Source organism: Falco punctatus (assembly GCF_963210335.1).
Source record: "Falco punctatus genome assembly, chromosome: 7".
In the NCBI taxonomy this organism is placed as follows: Eukaryota; Metazoa; Chordata; class Aves; order Falconiformes; family Falconidae; genus Falco; species Falco punctatus.
This window is the reverse complement of record NC_137587.1, coordinates 1,065,388-1,081,042: the sequence shown is the minus strand read 5'-3', so window position 1 is coordinate 1,081,042 and position 15,655 is coordinate 1,065,388. Positions and strand designations below refer to the sequence as shown.

At 52.6% G+C, this 15,655-nt stretch overlaps 1 protein-coding gene across 9 annotated transcripts in view; it reads left to right on the top strand.

Annotated features, from left to right (window-relative positions):
• The first annotated feature begins 6,338 nt into the window (after positions 1-6,338).
• MGA (MAX dimerization protein MGA) overlaps positions 6,339-15,655 on the top strand; it is a 62,703-nt gene continuing 53,386 nt past the window's right edge. For 3 of the 9 annotated variants that reach the window (XM_080394782.1, XM_080394784.1, XM_080394776.1), the window contains exon 1: positions 15,445-15,612. The gene's annotated coding sequence lies outside the window, so the exon portion shown is untranslated. The other 6 variants (XM_080394785.1, XM_080394781.1, XM_080394779.1 and 3 more) reach the window with 5 other exon arrangements.

Genomic DNA, 15,655 nt, shown 5'->3' with positions numbered 1-15,655 from the left:
AGTGGGTTTGCTGGTGAACAGCAAAGAGTAATCCTGCTTATGTTTCTGAATATTTTAATGTGATTCAGCTGCCGAGAGGGAGCAGCAGATTGCTGAGCAAGAGAAAATTCTTGTCTCTGGCTCCAGGCAGTCTGAGAGTTGGGAGGTTTTCTTGGCCGGACTCTTAGTTCTGCTCAGTTACACCTATTGACTCCTGAAAAACTACAGGAAGCAACTGAAACAATAATTTGGCCCCAAACTAGTAATTTTTGCTTTGCATTGACATTCTGCATGCAAAACGGGACAAGATTTCTGGACATACAGTTGGTGAGCTCCACTGTTGGTGAGCTCAGCAGTGAAACGGGCTTGAGAGAGATGCAGGAACCCCTTCACCAAGTGCCAGCTCTCAGTCCGTGCAGCATTTGTTGCATGTTTGCCCCCTAGGATGCTCATGCGAGTTGTGATGTGGTTATGTTGTTTAGCAGCAGCAGATATGGAGAAAGTGCTTTGTGTATTTGATGGTTGCCTTGTTTGTGCCATTTACTGTGCCTGGAGCACAAGTCCTATGAGGAGCAGCTGGGGGAGCTGGGGGGGCTCAGCCTGGAGAGGAGGGGGCTCGGGGGGGGGGGCTGGTTGCTCCCTGCAGCTGCCTGACAGGGGCTGTGGGCAGGCTCTGCTCCCAGGGAACAAGTGACAGGACAAAAGGCAACAGCTTCAAGTTGCACCAGGGGAGGTTCAGGAAACATTTCTTGGTGGAAAGGGTGGCCAAGCACTGGCACAGGCTGCCCAGGGAGGTGGTTGTGTCCCCCCCGCGGAGGTATTTGAAAGACGTGCAGATGTGTGCTTGGTTTAGCGGTGGGCTTGGCAGTGCTGGGGTAACTGTTGGACTCTATGACCTCAAAGGTCTTTTCCAACCTCAATGATTCTAAGATCTTGTAATTTCTCCAGACGCATTTCAGTGAAATATGTAACGTGTGGACACCTCAGCATATCCTTGTAGAGGAACTGTAGAGGATTGAAGCTGGTTAATTATCATTGATAACATACAGCTGTGGGCTGGCTGCAGGGGCGGTGGGTTGGCTGACGTGGATAAGGTGCAGCTGTGGCTGGTTCTGTTGAGTAGTTAAATAGCTCTGAGGGGGATGGAAGTGGGGTGCTGGATGAAGAGAGACCTGGAAGAAGCAGAGGGAGGAGAGAGAGCACCCCAGATCTAGGAGAGATGAAGAGAGGCCCCAGGAGAAAAAGGGGACCTGGATGAGGAGAGGCTGCCTGGAAGAGGAGTCTGGAGAAGGAAGAATCCAGATGCAGCAGAAGCAAGAAGCAGGGTGGACTGGCCTCTGGAGGAGAGAGAAACAGCACAAACAGTAAAATCTGACCCATGGTAAAGCCTTGTTGCAGCCTGATAGGTTGCTTGTGCTGCAACATGTCCTTGCTTTGGATGAGGATGCTGCTTTCATAGTGAATACCCTGATGGTCCCCCCTCACCATGCTGGGAGATGGGTTGTGGGAGTGTACCTGCTGCTCACAGCCCGCACAAAGGCTGCTGGGCCCCAGGCGGAGCTGGCCCGCAGCGAGCGTCCCTCACCAGGTGGGTACAGCACAAGCAGCAGGTTGCTGGCACCTTTCTGGTCCGTGAATACGCCCTGGCTGCACTACTCAGTGATGCAGCCATAGCTTTTTGAGCAAGTTTCCTCACTTCAGGTGAGACAGTGAGGGCTGGTGGTCTGTTGCCAGGTGTCTGAGCTGGCCTCTGGGTTATGCGTCTGCCTCAGGAGCTTTACTTCTTCTTTGCACCAGCCTCTGAGGTAGGACATGGGTGGCAGCTGAGAGGGCAGGTGCTTAGGGCAGCAAGTTGCTTCAGGTGGCAAAACGGCCCATCCTGCTGCTTGGCTCTGCCAGGGCAGTGTTGATGAGCTGGGAGACAGCGGAGGGGAGATAGTGTCCCCATGCACAAATGGGATGGCTGATGTCCTGGGCTCCCCTGCACCTGCTGCTGGCCACTCACACACCCTTGGGGAGGGAAAAAAGTTGCAAATGTGTGGGAGCCTCTAGAGAGCCCGCAATGGTCTGAAGATGGTTCCCAACCCATCCAGCAAACCTGGTGCCCCCACTGCTTCTCCTCAGAGCTGGGCAGGGCAAGGATGTAGTCTGTCTTTTAGTGTAATTTAGATTTTTAAGATAGTTGGGGCTTTTAAAGCTGCTTTAAATGAGGATATTGCAGTGTGAGAACTACTGGCTTCACATATCTGAGAAACCATCAGCACCTCCCACTTTAAAGGAAATAATCCCAGGAGCCAGCCAGTGGCTTTGGTGCTTGTAGGAAGGTCAGCCCGGAGCATTGAAATCGAGTGTCTCAAAACTGCAGCTGCTTTTGCACTGGTGCCTACAGATGCACATGAGGTTTTTGCAGCTGGTACTTTCTGCCAGCTCCCTCCTCATTTTGATCAAGAGCAATCAGCGTTTGTGTCCCTGTGGTGCTGTCTCGCAAGGGGATCTATGTGTGTGTAGGGAGCACGGAGGAACCCTAGGCTGTATTGGAGCCACCAGCAGCCGCACACAATGCCCACCCCCTTCCCCATGCCATGCCTTGGGATCACAGAGCAGTTGGGGTCCTCCACAGCATGTTTCAGGAAAGGTCCATTGCCCCTCTCTGCCCCCATTTATTAAAAGGTCTCAGATTTATGCTATTGCAATAATGATCTGCACTCAGGGAGCTGTGCCTGCGTCTTCCTTCCTTGCAGCTTTGGTGGGAGAGAGGTTTAACCCCTCCCTCTCGGAGTTGCCCATCACAGTAGGGAGGGGGTAGTGATGGTTTTCAGCCATTGCAGTAGGGAAGAGTTTGTTAGGCTGCATTCCCTTCAAAAGGGGAAAAGGGAGGAAAAAGACTGGGCTCGGCCAGGCCTAGTGCAGCAGAAGAGCCAAACCTCTGGTAAGCAAAGCGGCTGGGAAAGCAGTGCTGGGATGGTTGCTTGCTGCTCCCTCAGGGAGCAACGAACTTGAGCCAGATCCCAAAGGTAGCTTTTGCCCCTCGGGATCTGGCCCACAGCAAGAAAGCCAAGTCCAAGCATCTCACCATGCATGCGCTGCCAGGAGGTTTCTGCCTTAAATAAACACTGTGCCAGGATAGAACTGCAGAGACACACCGCAGCCGGCAGCTTGCCTTTACTGGGTGCGGTGGCAAGTCTCCTCCCTGTAGAAAGGTGGAGGGTGAGGGGCTGAAGTACAGTCCTGTTTCTGCCCTGCCTTCTTCGGGCTGGGGAGGGCAACAGGCTGGGTATCCAGAGGCTATGACTGTCCTTGATCGCTGAGGAGGAAAGCTGGGATGGGAAGATTCCGGTGGAGAAGAGGGCTTTGCCACCCACCTTTCTGTAAAAGAGAAAGCAGGCTCTCAGCCTGAGCAGTGCAGGCTCTTGCCTGTCTCAAGACACAGAGAGGCATCTTCACCAGCACCGGCCACCCAGCAGGAAGACTTGTCACAGCAGCTCCCGGGGAGGCAGCCTGGAGACCTTAAGTCGGCTCTTGGTGGTGAAACAAAAGTAACTAAAGGCTAGGGGCAGGCCGCCTGCTTTGCCTGCCATTTTGCCTTGTAGAATTAAGTCAAGAAAATCTGGACAGGCCTTCCTCCTAACCTTACTTCTCCAATCCCAGCGGCTGATCCCTGGCTGCAGCCTTTGGAAAGAAGAGCCTTTCCTGCCACACAATTACGCTGCTACCTTTGCAGCTCCAGTGGCAGGTATAAAGGAAATAGGAATTTTATAAGGGATTCCTTATAAAAGGAATAATTTAAAGGCTTAAATCATGATGATGTACAGCAGCTCAAAGTGTAACCAAGACAACTGGTCTTTTTAAAAAACTTTACCCAATAAAACCAACATTAGGGAATTCTTAGAAAGCAACCATCATTGGTGAACCCTCTCCATGTATTCAGGTAAGAAAGTCCTTACTTGGGGTGCGAAGTCCACACTAGGAAGCTAGCAAATGCCAGCTTCACAATTATCTCAGCAATCTCTATCTGGCTCCCATGTATGTATATGTAAAAAGCTGATTTCATTAAAAACTCGCATGGCATTTTCTTGATATGATCCTGATTCATTCAGTGCCCAGAAAGTTGTATTCTTAGTTCTGACACTTTGCAGACTTTGAATGATTGATTAAAGCACTTAAATAACATACTTCAGACATAAGGATGGGGGTTGCTGTTAAACGTAATTATTGTTGTGTAAATGTAATTATTTTTACATTATGACTAATTATAAATGGATATTATTAATGGAAGAACAAAGTTTGTTTATCAGGGTTTGAATCCTGCAGTTATCAGGAATAAACACACCAGGTAATGAGTTTGGCAATAAAATGCCAGCCTTGGGCATAGACCAGATTTAGCGCCGCCCTTCCTCTTTGTATCACACTTCCTTCCTCCCACAAGCTCAGCCCACTCAAAACCTGTATAATTTCTTCCTATAAAAGGATGTGCCTGTTTCTGCTCAGTTTTCTGAAGCATATGCCTTTATTTCCTAAATATGTTCCTCAGTGGGAACTCTCCTAATGCATTCACAGGCCCATTTTGTCACTGTTACTGGGATGGGTGGGACTGGAAGAGCTGAAAATGCTGGGGTGAAAATTTTGAGTGAAGGGGAGGAGGCCCACGGCAAGCCATCTGCAAACAGGAGAGCAGAGCAAAGTGGGATAGCGAGTGGGAGCCTCTGGGAGCCATCAGAACCAATGATGCTGGAAGAGCAGGGTGGTCCCCCTGGCCAACACTACCCTGGAAGAACAGGTACTTGCTCTTCCCCCAGTTCCCCCTCTTAAAGGTTTTATTCAGAAAGGAAGGGAGTGGGAGCAGAGGAACATTCTTCTCCCTGCTTATTTAAGCTTCCTGAATCTCTAATGAACTCTAGCTTCCCAATTCTCAGCTTTCAAAAAAAACCAACCACCCAACCCATATAGCCAACAAACAGAAAATTGTTCACAGATGAAAAAAAAGCAGAGGAATGAGCACTGAAGGATTTTTCTGCAAAACCTTACTACATAATGTGGGCATTGCCACTTCAAATTACACGCATGTTTTCAAAATTAAGATTTCCAAATCTGACTTGAATAGGAATTTCTTCAGCAGAGCAATCGTGAGGTCTGTGTCTTGGGTAAAGGATGGGGTTTGCACTTGGAGACCAAAACAACACTATTTCTTTTTTTTTTTTTTCCCTGTATCGCACTTGGCTTGTTTCTGTGATATTTGCAAACACCATCAGGTTTCCTTCAAAGCTGCTCCACTCAAAATGCCTTTTTCCTAAGAAATGAGTATAAATGACCTACTTCCCCTGCATGCGTTAACTTTCCTTCATCCAGAGCCCCAGCACCTCTGATCGCATTATTTCTTTATCCTTTCCTGGGTTTGCAACATAATTATATTTAATGTCAGATGGCAAATTTCCTTTGCCTGATGTTTCCTCTGCTTGGCCTGGTAACTAAAACACATCTTGCAGCTGGGAAGTGGGCACCAAACTTCTTGTAGTAAGTAGCAGGGGTTCTTAGCTGTCCTTCCATCTGCTCACGAGCTTCCCCAGAGACAGGAGATAAGCTCACCAGCGTTCACTCTGCTAGCTGACACCCAAATGCCTTCAGACTTTGGCTGCCAGATGCAAAAGCCCACCAAAAGTTCAGCCCATGCGCCAGTCAGTATGTCTGTAACCTTTGTATTTGGATGCCTCAAAAATGTTTATCTAAATAGTGAGAGAAGATATTCTTGAGCTTCTTGGTGATCTCGGAACCAATCCCTGGATTCAGAATTGGTTCAAAAGGAAGTTCACTTTTGTAAGAGTATAACTCTGTACCTAATTAGACACCTTTTCGTGTCCCCCATGTACTCAGCCACATTGTTGCAAAGTCTCAGTAAGGTTACAGTGCCTGGCGAATGCTGCTTGCTGCCCTGACTTGGCCCTTTTGAGGCCAAGACCTCCACCGCAGGAATTTAGGCCCAGGGCTACGTTATGTGTTGTTTACCATCACTTTTTGTTCACGTTTTTAATTAGCTTCCATGACATGCCATCAAGCCAGCCTGAAGTTATTTTCCCAGGTGGTGCAAGATGCCTCGCCTTCTTCATCAACACAGTTGCCGCACTGCTGGTCACGATGGCCACCCAATTTGGCCAGCCTCAGCACGTGTGCTGCCTGTAGCTCGTGGGTGTGTGTGTGCTTGTTTTCTTTTTTTATTTTTTCTTCAGCATTTCTTCCACTCTTTCACTCTGGACCGAATATAGGCCTTCTGGACCACAGTTCCCCTGAGGCCACAAGTACCGCCGGGCCGGTGCATTTGGAGGCATTACTGAACGTGTCCCGGTGCGGAGGGGCTGCACCAGCACCGCCTGTTTGCTGAGCTCCCTGTGCCTATTGTGAACGGGCGGCCCGTGCGACGGCCTGCCCGGGGGGGCCGCGCCGGGAGGGGGCAGGAACGTTTGTGCCCCACGTTTAACTGGGCCGGGGCCCCACCCGCCCCCGGAACGCCGCAGCATTCTGCCGGGATTCGCGAACGGCGCCGGGCTGAAGGGAGGAGGGGAGGCGAGGGCGGGAGGCGGCGGGCAGCGGCCCCCTGCGCCGGAAGGGGACCCTGTCGCCGCCGGAGGGCCGCCCCTCATCGCCGGCCGCGAGGGAGAGCGGGGAGGGAAGGCGGGAGGGGCGGGCGCCCCTCACCCCCGGCGTGAGGGAAGGAGGGCGGGCGGGCGGTAGAGCGACACCGCCGGCCGCTGAGGCAGGGCGGGCGGGCCAGCGCCCCTCACCGCCGGACGTGAGGGAGGGAGAGCGGGCGGGAGAACGGGCGCCCCTCACCGCCAGCCCATGAGGGAGCGCGGGCGGGCGGCACCGCCGGCCGTGAGGGAGCGCGGGTTGGCGCCCAGCACCGGCGCCGTGCGGCCCACGCGCGAGCGGCGTGTTTCCCTCGCGCGAGGGCGGAGGAGGGGCAGGAAGGGCGTGGCCCGGCGCCGGGGAGCGGAAGTACGTCAGCGGGCGGCCAGGGCCAATCGGCAGCGCGCCGCTGGCGGGCGTCGCGAAGCGGTTTCAGGGCGGCCGCCGTCGGCTGCGCCCCCCCGAGCGCCGCCCGCCTCCCGGGACGGCCTGGCCGGTAGCCTCTGGGCGGGGGCGGGGGGGGCAGGAGGAAGTGGGGAGCGGCCCACGTGACGGGCCGCGGCAGCCAATGAAGACGGCAGGAGGTTGCGCGTGGCAGGCGAAGGCCGCGAGCGGGGCGCGTGGTCCGGGGCGCCGGCGGCGGGAGGCAGGTAGGAGCCAGCCGGCCCCGGGGCTCTGCCCGCCGCGCCGCCCCGACCCGGACCCCTCGCGCCCCCTACCCACCGGGCCCCCGGTCGGAAGTTTTATTCGAGGAGGTGGCGGGAGGTGTGCGTGTCACGTGAGCGCGGCGGCCCAGCCGCGCGTGCGCGCTCCCTCCCCTCGGGCCGCAGGGCCGTGCTTGAGGCGAGGGGCCGCGGGGCCGCCTCACCCCCACCGTGCCGCGGGCGGTCACCGGGTGGAGGGGGTGGGGGAGAGCGAGCGGCCCGGCATCCTAGCTCTCCGGCCGGGGAAGGGTCGGGTGAGGCCCGGCCCCGGGCAGCTGCCGCCTCCTAGAGCCGCGGCGCTCCCGGGGCCTGTCCCCAGGTGGAGGCGTGGCTAGAGCCCTGCCCCCTACGCCCGGGCCGGGGCTGGGCGGGAGGGACGCTCCCGGGGAGCCCTGCCCCGGTGCCCGCCGGCTGACTCGGGGGGCGGGCCGGGCTGGCTGCGGGGGCCCGGCGGAGGCGGAGCGGGGCGGCCCGGCGCGCTTGCGCCCCGGCTGGCTGCGGGAGGCGGTGGGCGGGGGCAGCGGCCCCCCGCTCCCGCCCTGCCCCGCCCGGCCCGGAGGCTCGGCTGCCCGCCCGCTGCCGTCCCGGCACTTTCGCCCCCCCCCCCCCCCCCCCCCCCCCCCCCCCGGCCTAGGCGGAGCGCCCGGCGCGGCGCGGGAGGTGGCTCGGCTGGCGGGGCTGTCCGCCCGGCCCGCCCTGCGGTGCCGCCGAGGGGAGCCGGGTAGGGTGCGGGCTCGGCGGCCGTTGCACGGCCTGGGTTGCCGTGCCAGCCCGTAAGCAGTGTAAAAGGGCGTTAAATAAATGTGGCGGTGAGCCCGGTCGCTAGGCGTGAAGGTGAGCAGTTATTTCATCAGGCTGCGTAGCTGAGTGGTTTCCAGTAACATGGCTTGAGCTTATTGAGATGCCGGAGCTTACGCAGTCACGCATACTCCGCCGTGGCTGCACTCGTGGTTCGTCTTTAATCGCACTCGATGGAGTGAGCTGAAGCCCTGAAGATTCGAAGCTGCTGCAGACTTCGAAAACAGAAGGTTTTCAGGACAAGCCGATGAACTGGCCTTGCCGCTTCAAGGTGTTTTGCCCGGTGCAGCCGCTGGCTCTGCAGCTGTAGCACCCTTTCAGTGCCCTCGGGGCACCATTCCTTGTGTCTGTACTGAGAACCGGCATGGACAATTGATTCTGCTTGAAAAACGTTGCTGTGGGCGAATGTTTTTGTGCACGCATGTGTGTTTACGTGGCAGGGGGGAAGCACAGTCCTTAGGTCTTGCAGAGATGGGCAGCATTTGTTCACTTGCATATTCTATGTGGCAGCAGCTGACTATTGACCTCACCCGCCGTTTGCTCTGTGTTGGTGCAGATACTGTTGTGCATTTGCCCTGGGAGGGAAGCTGGCAACTGGAGGAAACCAGTGTCAGTCCCAGTTGTGAACAAACTTGTTTGGTCACCTACTAGAAAAAAAAATATGTTGAAATTCTTTCGGTTTATGCTCATGCCACTTCTTCATTTACACTCAAATCAGCTAGTTCACTTCTAAAGTATGTGGTTGTGTATGTTGGCTTTTCAAAACCTAATTTCTTAAGGAATGGGAAGTCCAAGGCATTGTTTTTACAAACACAATGAAACAGATCTCTGCCTGGAGGAGTGAGAAAGAGCTCTCTAAGAATAGGCTGTTGTCCATTTGCCATTTCATGGACAGCAGAGGATCTACTAAAAAATTCAGCCATAGTATGCACATAGGAAACAGTGCCATTAGCTGTGACACTAGCAAGGCTTACTTCATTCTTGTTCTTACATAATTAAGGATGTGATGTGTGGTGGTGGTTTATTATAAGAATGGTGAAGGCTTGTCATGAGAAGAAAGAAACAAGAAGAAAGTTTGGTTTAGGTTTTTGGGGTTGATTGGTTGTTTGTGTGTTTTGGGGTTTTTTTTAATCAAGCCCAAAACAGAAAGGCAGTAAGGGATGTAAACAGCCTAAAAGACAGAAGATGAACTTAGGAGCCAGATAAAATGTATCTACAGTGAAAATGTTTGCATTTATTGCTACAGTCGCTATCTTCAGGAAGAGCCAATTTGGAGAATTTCAAGATTGTGAGTTAATTGGTGTTAAGCAAATACTTGTGATGATGGAATTGTGCTGTTTTTCTAACTCTTGCCAGTACAGTGCTTTCTGCTAATACAGCATGGTCTGTCTGACCATGGGGTAAGTCAATAAATCAATAACAAAGACAGATGCAAACCTGGAGCCCATCAGCAACAGTCTGGCACTTAAATTGGTGTTACTGTCTTTTTCACCATAACTTAAAGGGAGGATAGAGGTTCCCTGGCAGTTCTAACTCAATGAGCTGTTGGTGACTGGTAGCAATAAGTATCTCTGTAAGACAATGACTGAGTGAGCAGTATGGTCCTGAGCTCAGGTGAGGGTTTTTTTACTTGCCTGGCTTGTTTTGCTGAATTTTCTTACTTTTTGCTCTCTTCCCACCCCCTGATGTGGGCAAGATCCCCAGCTGAAGTTTCATGTATGTGATAAATGTTCCTCATAATGGCCATAAAGGGACTGAAATTCATCAAAATGGTGTTACTCATGTTGATTATGGCTTGTTTCTGCCAGTGTTGCATGGTAAAAAGCATGAAATGTTGCTTTATTCTTTTATGAAAGTAGTTGAAACAATAGCGTATTGGAAAAAAATACAGCAGTCATTGATTTTGTGGGTGGTGGGCATATCAACAACTTCTTAATAAAATACGGGAAGCAATGTAAAATGCATTATTTTAAATGCTGAAATAATAATATTGTATACAGATAAAAAAGGAGCAGTTATTAGTAGTGAGCACTGGCTTTTCTCCCTGCCGTCTCCACCGGTGGTTCATACTTCATATAAATGGATTGTGTCTATGTTTCCATTTTGCGATCTTCAATGTTTGGGAAGATTTCTGTATTTTCCAAAAGTTCTGGTAGCTCTCAGGAGCTGGAGAATACTGTACACTGCAGGATTAATGCTGTTAAACAAAGCACCATCTTCATGGGGGACTGAAAGTTCGGGTTGTGGTGGCAGAGTGTTGGTATTGGAGAGGCAAAGCGGGTATCCCCCTCCAAGTGTTTGCCCTCTGATTCTGCAGGGGTGTAGCTGAGGGTTGATGAAACACTTCCTGAACTGCCACCTATTCAATCCTGCAGTAGTCAGGGCTCTTGAGTGTCAAACGGATTTGTTTTTTTGCATAAAGTAATGAAGTGAATTTGGTTTTAGTATGAAGTAGTGCTCTGGGCTGAAATCTGATGGCACACAAGCTGTGCCATACTTGCTGTGGGAATAGTGTATTTATTCTCTGTGTGGCTGGAGCATGCGTTTTAGCATGTTTGCATCAGCAAGGAAACCTAAACGTGGAAAGGCAGATTTCTTGCATGTGTGCTCTCTTCCTCCCCTCCTCCCTTGCAACAGTCTTACTTCTTGCAAGAAATTTTTTTAATCCCACGCTTTTTGGCTAGATTCTGCCACCACTTACACCTTTAATTGTCTTGACACTGTATTATGTTATTATACTTCCTCACTACAGCTAAAGGAAGAATTTAAGCTACTTCTCTATCAGAAATAAAATTATGTAATATTTTTTTTTTTAAGTAGATTTAGGCTGGGACTTTTTGCCCCAGGACAGGGGTCTGGAGGTGTCACAGATGCTGCAATATATTAGAGACATCTGTGTGGAGCAAACTTCATTCAGCTCTAGGAGGCTAATACTGTTCCGCAGAAGCAGTGGGAAGCCATCGGGGCCACTTATGGTATAGAAGATGGGACTAGATACCCTTCTATAGACAGCTTAATCCAACCTGGAGGTTCAGAATTAGCGGACTTTTTTTGTGGGGTGCTGCTGTGCCAGTCATTCTCCAGAGGGGCAAAACATTGGCTGAAGAACATATGGTTTTGTATTTTAACCCTTTTCGTGGGCATAATTCTTCTGACAGTAATGTCACTAGATTTTCAGGTCTCTAAGATATATATATATATATATATATGTGGCCAAAACTTGGGACTTTGTGTGATTGTCAGGGCTGCTGGGTCGTAGTTAGTGGTAACTTGTAGGCTAGGCTCTGCTGACTGACTGCTGCTGTGGGTGTGTTACGTTGGCACAGTTGGTTTTGATAGCTGCTGGTTTTAGCTAGTGAATTTGAGAAATTAAAATCTCTTGTATGCTCCAGTAGTATGCCTTTCAAAGTATACTGTGTGACAGAAATTCCCTGTCATGTATCTACTTGTGTAGTAGAGATCTTTGTATTCAAAAGGGATAGGGGTTTGCTATCAAGAACCGTAATTGGCACCTCTTATGTTTTCCATAGGGTGGCAACTATTACTTTCTGCTTTACTGCATCTGCAAGGCGTTGCTCTCCCACATACAGATCTTCTGCAAACTTGGGCCTTGTGACCCTCCAGCTCCTGGTCTGTTGCTGGAATTTTGTTGGGTTTTTTTTTTTTTTGAGACTGGTTAGAAATAAGAGTGACTGAATAATAGTTCTTTGCTACAGCTCCGACTAGCAGTCTCCACACTGCTGGGTAGTGAAAGTTATGGGCTCTGTGTTAGTTGTAGTGTGTAGGCTTGAACTGGTGCTTTATGCTTCTAAGTGTTACTGAAAGAAGGCATGTGATTTACTGGATACTGAAGTACAGTATGTAAAGACTGTGGTTTGTATTTTTGAGGTGCTGCACAACAGGGAATATGTCTGAAAGAAGCATTTTGGGGAAGAGGGTACTTCTTGGTAGTGGACCTCAGCATTTCAAAGACAACCATCTCATTACTGGTAAGTGTAAGGTAGCTCCCTCTGATCATGGATGGCAGTATTCATTTGGTGCAGAGTAGTTGATTTCTGTGCCACCAGCTGGCATTTAGCACAAACAAGGCCTTAAAACTGGTGTCTGTACTGATCTGAATGGGATGTGGTTCTTTATTGCAGTACTCCTGTTCCTTGTCAGCTATAAGCTGCTCAGAACCAGGTTGCTTAAGCTGCTGGGAATCTGTGGTGCTGCTGTGACTTCTACTGGTGAATCTCTTTTCCTGATAAACTAGAGGTTCTACTTTTGCTGCAGGCAAGGATTTCTCCCTGCATTAGGTAAGATCTTGGCAAAATCCCTGGTCAACAGTCTCTGGTGTTGCTTCTGTTCTGTTCGTCACTGGAACATGTGGCTTGTGGGCTGTGAGTGTGGCACTGTCTGCTCTTCTGTGTGGCTGCTCTTAGTTGTACAAATGGCCCTCTTGCTGAAGAAAAAAAGGCTTATTTCTGTACTGTCGCTGTTCCTAAAATTATTGCTTAATACAAAATTGAGTGTCAAGGTATCCTGTGACCCTAAAACCTGATGACTGCTATACCTAGTATGTGATTGCTGTAGGTATAAAATGACTATCCCTGATCAATCTTGGGCAATGTGACTTAGTTTTTTTAATTGGTGTAATTATTTCTGATGGCATTTGTTAAGGGAAAAAATACTGTCCTGGCTTTGTCAGCTTTCCGTGCCCCAGGTGTAACCAGTAGTGAGGCTAAAAATGTATTGCCAGTGCGCACAAGCACATAGAGCACATGTATATGTGATACATACATGTAGACATGTCTGGCCATACAGATCAGGCAGAGACACATGGATACTCACGGCAACACAGACAGCAGCAACAGCCTTATCCTGCTGCCCTCCCCATCTGAGCAGGGTGGAGGTCTGCTAGTGAGAAGAGAAAGTGTGTGTGTGTATATGTCTTTTTACATATACACATATATGTTTGTACAAGGTAGACTCCCTCCAGCAGCTGGGCTTAGACACTCGGTCTGCCCAGCAGCTGGTTCCTGAGGGAGCCCAGTCTCCCCAGTTGCTGATAGCCGTGCTCCAGGTGCTGGTATTTGCTGGCTGTCTTGGCTGGCTGGGACTACCCCAGTTCCCTGATGTCCAGCACCTCTCCAGCCCATGTCCTGGCGCTTTAGAGCAACACAGATGTGCCTACACACACACAGAGCTGGTGTGGCAGTCCCCAGGTCCTTGGTTGAGCTGCACCCCTCCGCCCCATGTTTATAGCTAAACTGGAAGGCTTTCTTGATTCCTTCCCTTTACATCCCATTTGCTGTATGAAATGTGCAAGCACTTGGCTGTTAGCCTTGGCTTTTTCTCGTGTGAAGATGTTTTAGAAACTTCCAAGAGAGAACCATAATGTGAAGCTGTCTTAGAGAATGGCCGAACATGTATGACCCTTAGGAAAAAGAATGCCATCTCTTTGTGATTTTTTTTTTAATGTATCTCTTCTAATTCCTCTGAACCTTTTTTTTCCTCTCCAAATCTGCTGTTGCCAGCATATGGGGTGTTTCTCTTCCACCTTGCCAACCTTACCTAGTATATGTGTGTCGTGGTTTAACCCCAGCTGGCAACTAAGCCCCATACAGCTGCTTGCTTGCTCCTCCCCAGTGGGATGGGGAAGAGAACTGGAAGGTTAAAAGTGAGGAAACTTGTGGGTTGAGATAGACAGGTTGATAAAGCAAAAGCCGCCCACGCGAGCAAAGCAAACAAGGAATTCATTCACTACTCCCCGTCGGCAGGCAGGTGTTCAGCTTTCTCCAGGACAGCAGGGCTCCATCGCGCCTAACGGTGACTTGGAAAGACTAACGCCATCACTCTGAATGTCATCCCTCCTTCCTCCTCCTTCCCCCAGCTTTATATATTGAGTACGATGTCATATGGCATGTAATATTCCTTGGGTTGGTTGGGATCAGCTGTCCCGGCAGTGTCCCCTCCCAGCTCCTTGTGCCCCCCCAGCCTGCTCGCTGTGGGGTGACAGGCAATAACTAGTACATCTCTCTTATCAACGCTGCTTTCAGCACAAACCTAAAAGCCCTGTACTAGCTACTGTGAAGAAAATTAACTCTACCGCAGCCCAATCCACTGCAGTGGGGCTCCAGCTTGCCTTTTGCCTCTGCCCCCCGTACCTTCTTTGTAAACTGCTAGAAGTATCAAACCCACAATCTTTCTTTCATAGTTGCAGAATTTTGTATTTAAGCACTTTCTCAGTGCAGCGGATGTGCTCAGTCCTCAGTTTTTTCAGCCTGAGCTCATTCTTCTAGTTAGAAGGGGACAAGTGCTCCATGGTCTTGACTCCTGCAGACCTCCCGATATTGCTGCTTTGCTGCATGTTTTTCATGTGTCTTAAAAATGTGTTTTCTTCCGTGCTTTGAGATACTTTCCCGTAGTGTAAATTTCTGTTGCCAAGATGCCTTCAGAGGGGTGCTGGCCTTTGCGACGTTGCTGTTGTGCTGCCCGTTGGCTGCACCCTGACAGTAAAGGCAAGGTGGCGTTAAATGGCAGGGCAGCCCTGCGGGACCTGCTGGTTGTGGCAGGCCGCGGGCGGTGCAGAATTCTGGTCTGTGGCAGGTGTCAGCCAGCTTGCTCCGACGCCTTTCCTTTCGCCCACTGCGTGAGAATATCCGTCCTTTGGTAATGGGTGCGGGGTTGTAAAGTAAGTATTCTTTCGGGGGAAGGAGCAGGAGCGGAGGGCTGCGCGGGGCGGTTTCCCTGCAGCTGCGCTGCCTTTTGGCGTGGGCTCCCTTATCGGTCGCGGTTGTGGTGATGGGCTCGTTGCCGGAGGTGCCTGGGGTGCGGTGCGGGGTGTGCGGGTGCGCCAGCCCGGGCGCAGCTCCCGAGCCAGGTGCCTGCCCTGGGGGCGGGCCGCGCGATCTGGCCGCTCCGCGCTGCCCGGCGCCTCGGGCCCTGCGGGGGCAAGTTCCGCCCCGGGCTTGGGGGGCGGGTTGCCCGTCTCTCGGCGGCCGCTCTCCGGGGGGCGTGGGGCGCGCTGCCCTCGCGGCTGCCGGTGCCCCGGGGAAGGGGGCGGGGGGGCGCGCCCGGCTCGGCCGGGGAGCGCATCCCGCCGGCGCCGCCCCCCGGCCGTCGTGCGCCAGCGCGGGAGACGCCGCCGCCGCCGGCGGGCCCTGCGCCAGACCCGTGACCTGAGGCGGGGCCGGGGCCCCTCCGCCGGGCCGGAGGGGCGGCGGGGCGGCCCCGCGCCTCCGTGGGGCCTCGAAGGGCGGCGGCGGCGGCGCGCCCGTTCGAGAAGGTTCGCGGGAGCGGCGGCGCGCGGGGGCGGGCAGGGCCGGGCGCCGGGCCCCGCGCTCGGCGCGGGCACGTGACGGGCAGGCGGGAGGGCGGGGGGGGGGAGCCGCCAGTGGGCGGTGCGCGCCTGCGCGCGCTGCGGCGCGGTGACGTCACGGCGGTGCGCACGCACGTTGTCCCCAGCTGGCGGACACACGGTCCGCGTGAGGAGAGGAGGAAGCGGGGCCGCCCCCCGCCTCGCGCCACGGTAACTTCCGCCCCGCGGGGCCGCCCCGCGCCCGGCCCGGCCC